At 40.1% G+C, this 13825-nt stretch overlaps 1 long non-coding RNA gene across 1 annotated transcript in view; it reads left to right on the top strand.

Moving 5' to 3' along the window:
- Positions 1–13825, top strand: part of LOC139036051 (uncharacterized) — a 52859-nt gene that overhangs the window by 21871 nt on the left and 17163 nt on the right. The window contains exon 2 of the long non-coding RNA XR_011488768.1: positions 4362–4594. This is a non-coding gene — a long non-coding RNA (uncharacterized lncRNA). The remainder of the gene's footprint in view (positions 1–4361; positions 4595–13825) is intronic.

Here is a 13825-nt window from a genome sequence, read left to right as displayed (position 1 = left end):
GCATTTTAGACTCCTGTTGACTATGAGGGTTACTCCATTTCTTCTAAGCGATTCTTGCCCGTAGTAGCAGATATAATGCTCATCTAAATTAAATTCATCCATTCCCATCCATTTTAGTTCGCTGATTCCCAGAATGTTGTTATTCACTTTGCCAACTCCTGTTTGACCACATCTAATTTACCTTGATTCATGGACCTAACATTCCAGGTTCTTATGCAGTATTGTTCTTTACAACATTGGACTTTACTTTCACCACCAGACACATCCACACCTGGGGGTATTTTAAGAAACCAGGGACAGTTGAATATAGCCTGTGCATTGGGTGATCTTAAGGAATCATTGCTAAATTTGTTGGATGTAGTGATATCTACTAGCAATACAGGCTAAAAGGATTATGGGCTGTTTTACATTTTATAAAATTTGCTTATAGGGACTTCCCTGGTGGTCCAGTGACTAAGACTCCTTGCTCCCAATGCAAGGGGCCCAGGTTCGATCCCTGGTCAGGGAACTAGATCCCACATGCCACAACTAAGGGTTCACATGCTGCCACTAAAGATCCCATGTGTGACAACTAAGACCTGGGGCAGCCAAATAAATATTAAATATTAAAAAAAGAATTTGCTCATAGAATAAACTGAGAAGACTGAGAAATATATTTCCTTTAAGATTTTGATAACAAAGTTCTCCTGTTACTCACGAAGATATCATACAGATATGATTGACAAGGATACGATTTATCACATGCTAAACAAATAGAGCTGGTTGGCTTCCCATGGAAAGTTGGCTTGGAAGTTTGTCAGAGGCCTTTAGTCAAACATAGACACAGATTACATTTTTTTTAAAATCACTAATAGATGATTTTTTGTTCTATCTTTTTCTAAACATGAGCCAACAAGTATTTTTGGGAAAAAAAATGTAGAAATGCAGTCATGGGTGGGTAGGAATATTTTCAGAGTGAAATCAGAAAACTCATATAATGGTTAATTTTATGTGTCAACCTGACTGGGCTGAGAGATGCCTAGGTAGCTAGTAAAACATTATTCTGGAGTGTGTCTGTGAGGGTGTTTCTGGAAGAGATTAGCATTTGATTCCATAGATTGAGTTAAGAAGATTGGCCCTCACCACTGTGGGTGGGCATCACCTGATCCATTGAGAGTATGAATAGGACAAAGGGAGGAGGATAAATGAATTCCCTCTTTCTCTCTTGAGCTTGGACATCCATGTATCTTTCTTTCAGACATCAGAGCTCCTGGTTGCCTGGCCTTTGGGCTCTGGGACTTACACTAGTGGCCCTCCAGTTTTCAGGCCTTTGGCTTTGGATTAGGGCTGACACCATGGGCTCCCCTGGTTCTCAGGCTTTCTGACTTGGACTGAATTATACCTCTAACTTACCTGGTTATCCAGTTTACAGACAGCAGATCATGCTGCTTCCATAACTGTATAAGCCAGTTCCCATGACAAATTTCCTTATATATGTCCCTGTAAGGAAGGCATGGTTATATGCGTTTGACAGATGTGAAAACTGAGTGTCTGAAAGTGTAAATGACCTGTCCGAAGCGCTACTCTAAGTGCTAGGTGTTGTTGTTTAGTTGCTCAATTGAGTCCAACAGCTGGCATTTAATCATAGGTCCGTCTGGCTCCAAACCCTGTATTCTTTCTTGTATCATAAAACTATTGATTGCCATGTGCTTCAGATTAAAAAGATCATTTAACTACATTCATATGGAATTGTTTGAGAACATGCTAATTTTTTTTTCTTTTCCTTGATAATTATTTTATTTGCCATTTAATTATTTTTTAAAAATTATAAAAGTAGGCTTGCTTGTATTATTTTTTAAGATCAAATAATAAGAAAAGCATAGTTAATTCCGCTGTTAACATCCCATGCCCTTCCTATAGATGTGTGCTTAGTCAGTCAGTCGTGTCTGACTCTTTGCAACCCCATGGACTGTAGCCTGTCAGGCTTCTCTGTCTATAGAAGTTTCCAGGCAAGAATACTAGAATGGGTTGGTATTTCCTTCTCCAAGGGATCTTCATGACTCAGGGATCAACCCGAGTCTCTTGTGTCTCCTGCATTGGCAGGCAGTCTTTAACCACTGCGCCATCTGGGAAGCCCTCGCCTATAGATGACCACTGTTAGTTTCTTACATAGTCCTTATCAGAAATTTTCTCTCTATATTCAAAAGCACACATGTATTTTATTTTTTTGCTTGGATGAATGTATATTTTGCAAATTTCTCTGTCCCTTTTCTTTTTCACTTAACATAGCTTACACATATTTCCACATAAATATATATATAATTCTATATTTTCATTATTTATTTATGGCTTTTTTTTTTTTTTTTTGGTCTTTGCTGTTGTGCAAAGACTGTAGTTGTGTGACTCTAGTTGCTCTTCTCTATTTGCAGTGCAAGGGCTTCTCATTGCAGTGGTTTCTCTGTTGTAAATCACAGGCTCTGGGCACGTGGGCTCCAGTAGTTGCAGCACGTGGGCTCAGTAATTGAAGCTCCCCAGCTCTGGTTCAATAGTTGCTGCCCGGAGGCTTAGCTGTCCTGTTTCTTATGGTCCAACTCTCACATCCATACATGACTACTGGAAAAGTCATAGCTTTGACTATAGGGACCTTTGTCGGTAAGGTAATGTCTCTGCTTTTTAATATGCTGTCTAGGTTGGTCATAGCTTTTTCTTCCAAGGAGCAAGCATCTTTTAATTTCATGGCTGCAGTCACCATCTGCAGTGATTTTGGAGCCCAAGAAAATAAAGTCTATCACTGTCAAATTGAATGAGGTGCTTGAAAATCAAGATTACCTTCTAAGCATGTCCTAATTTTGGTTATAATAAGTAATGAGACGTAAATTTCAAGGGATCCAAGAGACCGAGAAGTCAGTTAAAAACAGTTACTATATAGCACCTTTAATCTCTACTCAAAGCAAATTTAGTCGATATTCATATGTCCCCACATTGACTTCAGTCCGCTGCCAGTGAGCAGAAGTCTTTCAAATATCTGAGTTGTCTGGACTCACTGTGTTTTACCAAGATGATCATGGAGGGTTTTGTCTCCAAGTGAATGACATCTTCAAAGGGCAAGTAAGTTTTGATTCCTTTAATTACCTTCTCTGAAGTAGAAATCATTGGGGGTATCCCAACTCCCTTATCCTAATTGTTAAAGTAATAGTTCAGCATTCTGGATCTGTTTACTAAACAAAGATTTTCCACAAACTCTGCAGTCTTTACCCAGACAATTTGTGGCAATAACATGAAGTGGGTTTTTTTTTTTTTGCTAAGAAAGAAGCATGTTCTTCCCAATACATCCTATTTGTGAACAATTGTTATCTCACAGTTTCATATTTTTCTTCTTCTTCAAGAGACAAAAAGGTTGTTAAATACATGGAGTGTGTTAAGGGAGTGACTTGACTAAGGATTTATTGGAATGAGGGTAAATTCGTATAAGTGAAAATGCTGAGTTCAATAGTATGCCTTCTAAATTTTGATAAGTATTGTAAAATGCCATCTAATATTGTTTAAGTGTATATTCTCACAAGTTTACAGTATTCTGGACCCTTACCTATCTCCACATACACATTCTGGAAGTTACTAATTCTAATTGTGGAAAATATTATTTGTATAATATGAAGTCTTGGTTTTCAATTGCATCTTTAACTTATGAATGTGTTCTAGCATCACATATTTCTTTTACTTATGAACTGCCCAACTGAGAATTTCTGTTAAGCCTCTCAAGGGAAAGTGGGGAAATCATCCCATGATGGGTAAATATGAAGGGAGATAAGTCCAAATTCCCTTTGCAAACCAGCTTCTTTTCTGCAGGACAGCTCAGATTTTTTAGTACATTCACGAGCACTGTGACTCTCTAAGGGAAGGAATGGGTTTGAAGGAAAATCATTTCACACTCCTCCTCACCTGTAACCTTTCTTACCACAATAGTTTTGTGGGTTTTTTTTTTTTAATATTTATTTGTTTGTTTATTTGGCTGCACCCAGTCTTAGTTGTTGCACTTAGGACCCTTACCGCAGCAGTTATAATGGCTTCACCTCTGGTTCCTAAATGCTGTGGAAATATTATTTATGAATATATATTTCTACAAACTGTAAAGTAAAAGTTTGTTATTCACTATACAGTTCTGTTATATTTTATCTTCAAGAACTGTCTTATGTGATGATCAAAAAGGGGGTTGGACAGTGTTATTGATTATCTCCCATTAAGCATTGAAGACTGTTTCCCCTCCCCTTGACTCCAGTTGGCCTTGTGATTTGCTGTGACCTATAAAATGTGACAGAAACAATGGTGGGCAAGTTCTAGGCCCTGTACCTAAGAGTTCTGGCAGCTTCTCCTTTCACTTGTAGAGTAAAACAAGAATTGAACCGTAATTGTTGGAGAGGAAGAGAGACCCCAGCAGCTCCCAGTCACTCTCTGCTGAGGTGCCCAACATGTAGGTGAAATCATCTTGGACATTCCAGGCTCATGTGAGGCTCCTGGCTGACCGCAGTCACCTCAGGCATCCTAGTGAAGAGGAAGAACCACCAGTTGAGACAGCTCACTTCTCAGAATCATGAAAGTAAAAAATTGAAACACTAAGGTAAGTACTGAAATAGTACCTAGAGAGAAAATATTGTGAAATATAAAATAAAAACCAATTGTCAAGACAAAGGAGCTCAGTGTAGATGGACAGGGAAGACCCCAAACAAACAGGAGAGTACAGAATTCGAGTTAGGGTTCAGTGGCTGGGACCAGTATTCTAGACCTATGTTTCCAGTATAACTTTTGTTGATGATGGAAATGTTCATCTGTGACTATTGACAATTTTAAATTTAAATTTTAAATGCATTCATCCATGGAGCTGAATTTTAAATTTTATTAAATTTTAATTAATTACATTTAAATTGAAATAGGTCCATGTTGCTAGTGACCACCATTTTGGACAGGATAGCTGCTACATTATATGTTAGACTTCATCCTGATGAAGGGATAAAAATCAATAACTTGACCCCAAATTGTATCTTTACATCTTTGCTCCTCAGGATTCTGAGAGGGACCTCATTCTACTCAGACCTTGATCTGCTTAGGAGTCCCAGCTGAGAATGACTGTATAATCTGTCAACATCTCCACTTGGAGAACCAAAAATTAGGATGGGTTTCCCCTTATTATGGTCCCTGCATAAACAGAGGTGGGACTGAGAATAACAGCTTTAAAAAAATCTGTCTTTGCCTTTTATTCTATCTATAAATGGTCTTGAGGTAAAAGCACCTAGTATAAAGGAAATTTCTAAGAACTTTAATTAGGGTATGGAAATGCAAACCCAAACTTATATATACGTATGTGGGGTTTCCCAAACTTCTTTAATATAGAAGTATTTTTTGTGCATGACCTCTATTAACCTCTTAATAGCAGCCATAGGACACATCTGAGGAACGCCCTTCTAGAAAACTGCAGAATTTTTATTAAACTGGGCTAAATGTCATAATGAAATATTGAACACTTCAACCATGAATACTACATGATGACTTTCCAAAATCAATTCCATTTCCTTAATTAGGAAATTAATCATTTGATATTATTAAACAAATATGAGGCAAGATTAAAATGATGATTTTCATTTCCTTATGGGTTAATTTTTAAATATTTAACAAAAATAGAATAATACTTTTCTCAAAGAAGCCAAGATTGTGGCTGAGATTTAATTTAATTATATGGTACTTGGCTCCAAAATTTTCAAACATTGTTTTTAACATTCCTACCTCCTGAAGACAATATTGACATTCATATGAATAAAAATCATTCTTCTTCTATCCCCATCTGGCATTGGAAAACCATTGTTTTCCAAAGAGCCAAGGACAAATAATTATTTCAAGGACTCTTTTTTGCTGGAAACAAATTCTTACTTTCTTAGAATAGAATTTGTTCTGCTTTACTGTCTGATTTAACAGCAGTGAAACTGAAAATGTATTATTTCTACTGCCTCTGAGCCCTCAAAAGACTCTCTCATCCTCTGGAGTTTTTTCCAATTGGCTCATCAAATTAAGGTAAATCAGTAGATTGTTCCAGTTGCTTAAAGATCTGTTTATATGAGAAGATATCTCTTCTCCCCAAATTCCTGTACAGGAATTTTATTATCAACATCAATCCTCAAAGATCATCTTCCTCCATGTTCTTGTGTTGGCTGCATATTAGGATGAGGTCGGGGAAGGGGTAGTTTTAAACATACAGGTTCCTGGGCCCCACTCCAGACAAATCTGAGCAGGGGGAGGGGAAGCAGGCTTAGACATCCTTAGAGCCACTTTTGGAGATTCTAATGATAGTTACACCTTTGAGCTAGTTCATTCTGCTCACTTTACAGACAGGTAAACTAAGGACCAGCTGGCTAAGTGCGACCAATGTCACCATTTTGTTTCTTATTTATGAGGCCATCAAAACTAGAACAGTCTGAACAAGGGGTGGTTTTCCAGGGTGTGCACAAGTCACTAGGATTATAATTGTGTCTGCCGGAAGTTGGGGGGGGGGGTGTCTCCAGGACCATCTCTGGGTAAAAGGAAGATAATGAGGGAGGGCTCCCACCTAATTGTTTGTTTATCAAGGTTCTTCATATTTCATTTAAAGAGAGGGTTCCACTTCTAAAGATATGCCGAGTCTAAAAAATAACTTCTCTACAAAGGAATGTATCTCAGGAGGCAGACACCAGTTCAACTATTAGTGAAATGTGAAAACAAACAAACAGAAGAGTTTTCATTCTTAAATCACATTTTTTCCAGGTGTTTGATTAGCTCTAAGGAACTATCTAATCTCAAATATTTGCACCTATGAAAAATATGTGTAGCAAGTAAGAATCTCAGACCATAAGTGCAGGGTTTTAAAATGCATTTCATTTTTCTACAACTGACTTACTTACTATTTTTATGTTCTATTACCCTGATATCTGATGCACTTTGACCCTGTTCAGGGTATTTAGGTAATTATAAGGTATCACAGAGGGACTTTGATCCCTGATCCTATCTTCCCTCAATGGCATCCTTTGAAATAACCTCTTTCCCATCTGGCCTGAGGTCATGGGTACTTGTGTGTCCTGTTTACTCCTAACCACAAAGTCTCTTAGGTCCAGCTCTCTACTAGCGGCCTGTCCCCATCACTTGGCCTCTCAGGAAAGCAGGAAAGCATTCTGCTGTTTCCCCAGCCTTCCTGGGTTTGGGGGACCATGCGAGGGTGTCTCAGGCTCCCCTGGGCAGACACTCCTCCAGCTTATCTACTGCTTCCTCACCATGCTGCTGAGGGGAGACCTGTAAAGATTGATGCCTCTCTGTTTCACACAGGAAGTGAGTGAGGTATGGCTCTTCTTTGGAGCCCCAAATCTTTTTGAGGACATGCCCCAGCAGTGGAGACCAAGGTGCAAGAGGCTTTGCAGGAAATGAAAGTGTCTAAGTGTGCTCTGATTCTTCTCTTTTTATGGATTATCATAGTTGAGAGGGTGGGAAAACTCTTGAATTGAGAATTTTTTCTTTGAGAGCCATTATTCTGTTCTAAAGTATCCAGACTCCAGGCTCTTGCAACTCAGAACACCTTTTATCTCAAGACAGCTATTTTTGCTGTCTTTCCAAAGACCTATTTTAATACTCAACAGTAGAATCGCCTGCTTATTCTTCCGTCCTCTTGTGTCATCTCTTCCCAGAAGCTACTCCAGTGGAGGTGAGGAGAGTGAAAAGAGGCAAAAGTGGACAGGGGCAAAAAATGCATCTGGTAATATACCTTAATGTCATATCTTTCTACACATGCATGAGGTGGAAATACTGATCAGGTTCTGATCAACTGCTTGCCCTCTCTTCAATTCTTATCACTATTTCATCCTTCCCTCCTTGTTGCATATATTCTCTAACTGGGACCTGCTGTATAATTCAAGGAGCCCAGCACAAAATAAAAATTCAAGGCCTCCCGTTCAAAAATTACTACTAATTTCAAGACAAATATGGCAGAACATTAAACCAAGCACGGGGCCCATTTGAACACAATGGCCTGGGTCACATCCATGAAGCCAGCCCTGTTTCTAACCCTTAAAGGATCTCTTTCCTTGACTTTTATTGGAGTGTTGTTTGTATTGTCAAAAGAAAACTCAAAGACCTTTACTTGATATGAATAACTTTTTGAATGAGAAATGAGACCAGGGAGCTTCCCAAAACTTGTGTGAAGTACAGAGGCATGGAGTTACAGGATGGCTTCTAAATACAAAGAAGGACGCTCTTTAGCCTTTCCCATGATCAGTTGTTGGGGGACTCCAGGCTGCAGGAAATTAGTGAAAAGTGGTTATTTTATACCATTTGGGGAGGATGACTTAAGTTTTATGATTATCAAAGGCATTGACAAGAAATAACCTAAGTTACATTTCACTTATATTCATGAAATAAACTAGATTAAGTTTTGTGTAAGTGGCTTAAGTGGTTTTTGTCAGTTTTAGGGATTTTTGGTGGCTCAGACAGTAAAGCATCTGCCTACAATGTGGGAGACCCAGGTTCAATCCCTGGGTTGGGAAGATCTCCTGGATAAGGAAATGGCAACCCACTCCAGTATTCTTGCCTGGAAAATCCCATAGATGGAGGAGCCTAGTAGGCTACAGTCTATGGGGTCGCAAAGAGTCGGACAGGACTGAGCAACTTCACTTTCACTTTCCAGGATTTTTAAACCTGGTTTTCATTTCATTTTATTTTAAAAGTCTTATCAAAATAACTTAAGACAATGTTAAGGTCCTGCAATAGGAATTCATTCCATAAATTACAGAATTTCCATATGATAGACAGCTATGCAGTTATTTATAATCAACAAAATATTTGAATTTACTAAACAACATGGGAAAATGTTATCATGATTCTGTATATTGGAAATGTTAATACACTTGCCATTCACATTGTGCGGGAAATAGCCCCACCCAGCTATCTCGCAACCGGGAGCCTCGTTTTACCACATGGTTCCTCATCCTACTATTGTTGATTGCCTCGGGAGAGTAACAGATCCGAGTAACCAGTCAGTAGACTCGACAGCAACCTATTGTCTGTATGGACTTGATGGACAAATGAACAGGGTTAAGTTTGAAACCTGTACTAAAAACTCAGAAACCGTGAGACAATAAGAATGAGAGCTCAGTTAAAAGGTCATAGGGTAGAGTTGAAGATTGAGAAATTGCTATAAGAAGCAGTAGACTGAAACTATGAGGAAGCAGAAATTCTTAAGTAGTCAGAGCAATTGAAAGTGGGGCAAAAAGTCAGATGGAGAGCAGCCAGCCAAATTGTCAATGCACCCCCTGCAGTAGGGGCTCCAGCTCCTGCTGTGGAGGTCTTGCCAGATGCTTGGGATCCAGATCTGAAGTCCAGCCCTTTGTGCAAGGAACCTGTCCCAACCCGGCCCCTGCTCTTAGATTTCCAGGAGAGTTTGCTTGTCATTCTTTGTAAATCCTTTCAGGAATGTCCTCAGTGGATTTCTGTCTTGGAACTGTTACAGGGGTGTATAGGCTATGAGCCCAATTTTATATTTGTAATGTGTGCTCACATGTATCTATGGATATGAGGTAAAGTCACCAACTTACTAATAAAATTCTTAAATGTACCAAGATTATGTGGCTTCCTTATTTCTCCACTAACTAATCTGATTCCCTAAAAGATACTTCTCACTGGGCACCTGGGACAATTCTACTTGGTAGTGTTCTAGTCTTCTGTGGCATAAATGTCTCCATCTACTCTACACATTTATTTAAAGTTCAGGACTTCGCTGGTTGTCCAGTGGTTAAGAATCCACCTACCAGTGCAGGGAACACAGATTCAATCCATGTTCCAGGAAGATCCCCCATTCTCTGGAGCAACTAAGCCCAGGCATCACAACTACTGAGCCCACTGGCCCCAACTACTGAAACTCGTGCACCCTAGAGCTCATGCTCCACAAGAGAGTAGCCCCTGCTAACCACAACCAGAGAAAAGCCCATGTACAGTAATGAAGATCCAGTGCAGTAAAAAAAAAAAAGTTCAAGTCCCTAGGTTTTTGTTAAAAAATATACCTGAATGTAAACAAAATAGCATATTTGTAAGGCTATTCATTGCAGCATTACTTGTAACAGCAAAATTTTATCTATGTCCATCAATAAAGAGTTGAATAAATTATGAAATATCCTTACACACTACTCTCCAAAAAAAAATAATAATAAAAGAATAAGTACCCTGTGTACAGCCCTGATACAGAAATCCAGTGATACATTTTAAATGGGAAGAAAGTTCAAAATAGTTATGCTACCTTTGCTTTAAGAAAATGAAAAAATAAGATTAAAATTATGTATTAGCTTCTCTAGTAATAGCATAAAGAAACTCTGCAAAGATACACAAGAAACCAATTAAAATTGTGTTTTATGAGAATACTATTGGGAGATTAGGAATGGGATGGGTGGGAAATAAAGAGTCTTTTCGGTACATTGTTGCAATGTATGGATCATATAACTATATTACTATAAAAATGCAGCATATTGTTTAAACAATAGCATTCAATCTGTGATTTCAGATGGTTATCTTTTGTGTGACTCTGAGTGAAATGATCCATCCCTCAGATTTACCCAAACTTTCCCTGAATAGCATCTGGTTAGGGTAGATTAAGTTATCTCATAGCAGTAGAGTGCAGCTGAACTTGCAGGTTGGTGATCTCTTGCTTCTGCCTGGTCATGCCTTCCCTCTGGCACTGCAGCTGAAGTTGGCAACCATCCCATACTCTCTGGTCTCAATGTGGTCTGGCCCAGTGGTGTTGCCAGCCCGAGTTGGTCTTAACTTAGAGCTTGACAGTGCTCTAGCATTCCTGGGTCTCTCCCATAGCCTCTGTGGCTCTGCTTTGAGTCTGATCCAACAGACGCTCCTAAAAGATCATTCCTTCCAGACCTGCTGACTTCTACAGAGAAATCTTCTGATTTGACCCCACCCCACACCCCACTTCCCACCTCTACTATCTGGAAACTCTGAACCCAGTTATTGGCACACAGGAATTAGAGGAGGTCTGGAAAGCTAAACCTTCTTCCTGTGTGTATCCCCCAGGGAGAGAACATCCCAGTTCACACTAATGTGGCCAGCTTCCACACTGGTGTGTGGGAAACTTGCAAGTCTATCTTCCCAAGAGACCTAGGAAGAGATCCTGGGCCAAAGGACCTGCCCTTAGCATCTTGTCCACTTTTCTTACCCACTCAGCTATGGTCTAGAGGGGGATTTTGTTTCATAATTTTTACTTTTAAAAGGAGCAAGTAAAAAAAAAAAAGGAGCAAGTGTTTAAGTGTTAATTTTCTGAGTTGTGAGGACATGGGAGTTTGATGTATTGCCCTTTGTATTTTTCCAATTTTTTTTAATATTATTTTTTAAAATTTAAAGACAAAAATTCAGTCAAGCTGTAGGTTTACTAATGTTTCAAGGCCATTTTTAGAATGATTTTTTTGGGGGACAAGCTGGGCTTTGATTCATTGGTTTGTGAACTTCACAAAAAGTGAGGTGCGGAGGGGTTTTGCTGGTGTTCAGAGGCTAAGTCGTGTTTGACCCTTTGCGATCACATGGACTGCAGTACACAAGACTTCTCTCTGTCTCCTAGTGCTTGCTCAAATTCATGTCCATTGAATCGGTGATGGGGGGAGGCGGTTTAGAAAATTTAAAAAGGAAGACAATCCCCCCCCTCCACACACACACATACAAACACAATACCTCAGATATTGTTTCTTTCTCTTCCACTGTAGTTGTTGCAGATCACAAGTTTTTGGCTAGTTCAGACTAGGCCTAGGAAACAGATGTCTGAATCTGCCTGCAATGCAGGAGACCTGGGTTCTATCCCTGGGTGGGGAAAATCCTCTGGAGAAGGAAATGTCAACCCACTCCAGTATTCTTACCTGGGACATTCCATGGACACAGGAGCCTGTTGGGCTACAGTCCATGGGTTGTGAAGGGTTGGACATGACTGAGCGATTAACACAGAAAACATAAAGGTAGATAGCTTGTGTGGTTCTTCCATAATTCTCTTTTCTCAGGTATCAAAATTTGGTCATTGATGTCCATCCTGTTTGGTCAAATGAATGTTGACTTTCTTCCTTAGTAACAGCAGATTTTATTCGAGGTAAAAATGTACTCAGAAAAATACTGCCTCTTTGGAAATTTGCCTCCAGATTTCTTTCATGTAAAAAATAACTCCTGTGTTTTTAAGCCACTGTAGTTGGGTTTCTTTTAACATCAACCTGACTTAGTTTCTAACTGATATAATCATGGACAGGAATTTGTTCATTCATTCAACAGATTGTTATTGAGAACCCAGGTCCTAGGCATGGTGCCAAGTATTGAGTATTCTGGCACCAGATACTGGAAAAATGAGGGAGAAAGTAATTATAATTACAGTTATGCTGAGTCCTTTTTTCCATCTGCCCCCCACTCTCCAAGTCCACTCTCCATGCACCCTGCTTTGTACCCCTGGGAGGCTGGCTACATGGATGTCATCAGTGAGCTCCCTTGTTCTTTGGCTCCAGTGGACTATTTATTCTCCCAGCTCCCTCCCTGTGGGGTTGTCTACTGAAAGTTCCAGGTGCTCTTGGGAAGCCCTCTGCAGCTATTCTCTCTGTCCCTGGGTTCTGTGCATGCTAAGTCACTTCAGTCATGTCTGACTCTTTGCGACCCTATGGATGATAGCCCACCAGGCTCCTCTGTCCATGGGATTCTCTAGGCAAGAATACTGGACTGGGTTGTCACACCCTCCTCCAGGAGATCTTCCTAACTTAGAAACTGAACCCACATCTCTTGTGTCTCCTGCATTGGCAGGCAGGTTCTTTACCACTGGTGTCACCTGGGAAGCCCCAGATTCTGGTAAATGTCCCCTTTTCTTACTTATTTAGGTCTCAGGTGAGTAGTGCAGTTGTACTAAGCTTAGGGTTTCACCACATCCCAGGCCTTTATAAAGAGCTCCTTTCAAAAATGTTCCTCAAATTAACCTATTGGATGGGCCATCTTTCTCTTTCTAATGACACAGCTATCATTTATCAAGAAACTTTATGCTAAGAAACTGTCAGATGTGCCATTTCATTGAATCATTACAGTCTTGTCCACACTTTACCAAGTAAGACTGAAGAGTAGAAATTAACCATAACCAAGTTGTTAACTCCGTGCTCAGTTGCTCAGTCACGTCCAACTCTTTGTGCCCCATGAGACCTTGTTGTAGCTCACCAGGCTCCTCTGTCCACAGGATTTCCCAGGCAAAAATACCGGAGTGGGTTTCCATTTCCTTCTCCAGCAGATCTTCCCAACCCAGGGATCAAACCCACATCTCCTGCATTGGCACGGCAGATTCTTTACTGATGAACCACCTGGGAAGACCCCAAGTTGTTGACTAGGTTGTTTTATTTTTGTAACCAGGAAACACAGAAGTAGACTCACAGAAATCAGCACAGTCAGCACTTATCATGATTGTACCCCTCCGTCTTGCTCCTCACTGCAGTTTTCCCTCCGTGCCTCTGGCTCTCAGTATCCCGGTGCTCCCTCCTGGGGTTCAGGGCTCCCCTCCTGGCGTCTCTCTCTACGTGCTAAGCACGTGCTCCATGCTTCGGTCACAGTTACCTTCCCTGAGCCTCAAGCTTTCAGAACACTGCCCTCCTTCCCCTCCAGTAACGCAAGTTATCTATATAGTAACACTGCAATACTTTCCAATAATTAGTCATTATTACCTCTCTGAGGGGTAGCAAGAACTCTAGTTGACCCATTACCTTCATCTAAACCAAGGGTTTAACCTGTACTGGTAATTTTAGAGAGGGCTGTGATGATTAGAAGACACATTTTGGCAGTT

The sequence above is a fragment of the Odocoileus virginianus genome, chromosome 7, assembly GCF_023699985.2.
Source record: "Odocoileus virginianus isolate 20LAN1187 ecotype Illinois chromosome 7, Ovbor_1.2, whole genome shotgun sequence".
Taxonomy (NCBI): domain Eukaryota; kingdom Metazoa; phylum Chordata; class Mammalia; order Artiodactyla; family Cervidae; genus Odocoileus; species Odocoileus virginianus.
The sequence above is the reverse complement of the archived record's forward strand: the minus strand, read 5'-3'. Positions and strand labels throughout refer to the sequence as shown.